Source organism: Anopheles arabiensis, chromosome 2 (genome assembly GCF_016920715.1).
Source record: "Anopheles arabiensis isolate DONGOLA chromosome 2, AaraD3, whole genome shotgun sequence".
In the NCBI taxonomy this organism is placed as follows: Eukaryota; Metazoa; Arthropoda; class Insecta; order Diptera; family Culicidae; genus Anopheles; species Anopheles arabiensis.
Window position 1 is genome coordinate 78969198 of NC_053517.1, and position 2824 is coordinate 78972021.

At 46.1% G+C, this 2824-nt stretch overlaps 1 pseudogene; it reads right to left on the reverse strand.

Moving 5' to 3' along the window:
- Nucleotides 1-310: 310 nt before the first annotated feature.
- LOC120894301 lies at nt 311-2027 on the reverse strand (annotated as a pseudogene).
- Between the last annotated feature and the right edge of the window lie 797 nt (nt 2028-2824).

Below are 2824 nucleotides of genomic sequence, written 5' to 3' on the forward strand. Positions count from 1 at the left end.
CAAAATAGCCTAACGGTTTGGCTTAGCGACAAATTGTATTATTTTTGTGTATGGTCCAATCTTCAATTTAAGACAGGAACTCAAAGGTTCGATAAAATTAAAAATCAAAATAATGAAGAAAAATTAATTTTGTGAAGATCGAAAATGTTGAAATGTGACACAATGTAAATAAGATACAAAGTATATGAAAAAGGTTTATATGAACTCTTAGAACAAAGATTTTTTACATTTTCGTGTTTAAAAATTACATTCTCAAAATTAACAGTAATATACATTTATTTCTTACAATCCTAATTCAATAACGCCATCTTTAGAAGACAAACCGAATGCGTCCAGCAGTTTCGTCCCGCAGCGGTGATCTACCTTCAACATACTCCTCAAACGCATCCAAATCGACCGGACCTTGCTGAAGATCCATACCGTAACGAACGAACGCGGCAAACCGATCACCACCCTCCGCCAAAAAATCCGTAACGACAACCCGGTATTCCCGGAACGGATTGACCGGTTCGTACACCTCTCCACTACACTGCTGGCAAAGCACCTCCAGCGAAACCAAACGGCGGCCCGGTGGATTGTTGATGCGGTACGTAGCACGCAAACCGGATACCTGCAGCAAATCCCTAGCCTGAACCGTTCCATTGTTCACCGTGGCAGTGCGGACACTGTCTTCCAGCACGGTCATAATGTGATTACCACGCAAAAGCATCGAGTACAGCCGATTCTCAAAGGGTAACACTTCGAACAGCTGCTTATAAGTTACCGTGCCGGCTTGAAGATCTCCACGAATTCCGCCACGGTTCTGTAGCGCGATAGCGTTATAAACTGGGAAGAAAGCTCGCACCATGGAGTCGGTAATCAGCGTGCCAAGCAAACACTCTCCCGTCACACAATCCTGTCGAGACATATCTACCTCCGCCACGGCGACCGTACGATTTCCAAGCGTTTCCACCTCCATGCGGAACGGCTCCAGCGCTGACATAACGACCGGATCTTCCGGAACGTTGGCATCCAGGAACACTGGATTGCCTTCCCATTGTTCGATCTCACCGTCCTCGTCGAAGAAGAGTGTCAGATTGCCTACTAAACGTCCGTACGAGCCTGCCTGCACTACTAGTACACGGCGTCCGTCGGGCTGGAACTCGACCGTGGGGTAGTCGCCCTCGACCTCCAATGGGAAATCGGTAGCATCACCATTGAACAGCACGGTGTTGGAGTTTCCTCCCACAATCAAATCCACGTGTGGACCACAGTTACGAGCCATTCTTCGCTCGCTATTATGGCCGTAGTACGAGAGAACTATCACGATGTCAACACCATCCGCAGCCAAGCGAGCCGATTCTTCCCGGACAGCTTCCACGGGATCGCTGAAGGTTAGATTTCCTGGATTTCCGATAGCGCTCACGTCAGGCCGGATAACGCCAAGAATGCCGATGCGACGACCTGAACGTTCGACCACTACCGATCGCTCGAAGTTGATGAACGACTGTTCAGCCGAGTTATCTACGTTGGTGAGTAAGATGGGCGTTTCCGATGCCTCCATGAAAGGGTTCAGACCCTCGAGTCCGTGGAAGAAATCAAATCGACCAAGCGTCTGTAAGGAAATTTAAACATAGACTACTACATAGTTTACTTCCTAACTTCGCAACACCATGATTCGATGACAACTTACCATAGCATCGGCTGGCAGTACGTTCAGCATGGCCGCTACGACCTCCCAGCGGTGTACGGTGTACCAGAGCGTACCCTTAAAGCTTCCGCCAGAGTTCACGTAGAGTGAGTTTTCTGCTTCCGCTTGCAGCTGACGGACGACGCTCACCTGGCGCGGGTAGCCGCCCTGGCACCGTTCCTGTCCAACACAGGTGAAACCTTCCAGGTTCACCTGGTTATACCGATGCGTAGAGGTCGTTGAAATGAATAACGGTCAGCGGGAACAGTGGTCCATCTTGTTGAGCTTGGGCGAAGCTCACCAAAGCCACCGCTACCACAAGGGCCACCGTTAGCTGCCTGAACTGCTTCATGTTACCTTTTCAAAGCTATCACACGAACTGAACAGTCTTTTCATAGCGGTTTTATAGTAAATTCTCTAACCCAAATTCTATTTCACCACATACTGCGCCTGATAACTGTATTACGATAGCATTATCAAGGCATGGTTACGAATCTATCTAATGGAGCTCAGCGATATTGTGTTGTAATACCAGATTAAACCTTAGTATGATGGTTGGAAAATTAAAACTAATGTGTGTCAATGTAAGTGCATGACGGATAAGTTACTTTTGGAGGACATGGAAAGAATAGTAACAGAGCCGATACTCTTATGGTAATAAATAATAAATAAGTCACTGAAAGCCAAGCCCACTAGTGGCACAAACAGGCCCAGTCCGACAACGGTAGTTGTGCCAAAGAAGAAGAAGGAGAAGAAGAAGAAGAGTCGTTGTCTGAAGCGTTTGCTCAAAGATAAATGTTTGAGAATTTGTAGCTGTCGAACTTGGTTCACCTGACAAGGGTAACGTTCTTTTCCTTTACAAGTGAATCGTTCTAAATTAATTGGTTGCACTATGAGGACTCTGTATGCTGAACTTCAAATAAGTCTTAAGTATAGAGACACATTCATCTTTTATTCATTCTAGACGATCCTCATATTTTCTGAAATATGTTGAAAAATAATTGTTGCGACGAGTCTGGCAACTGTTCGATGTTATAATAATAACGCGTATTGATGACTGCCCGGTGTAAAAGATAAACGGATACTTGATAACACACAGATAATGCGAACGGAAAGGATAAGGCGGATGTACGGAAAGAAACAGAGTGCGGCGGC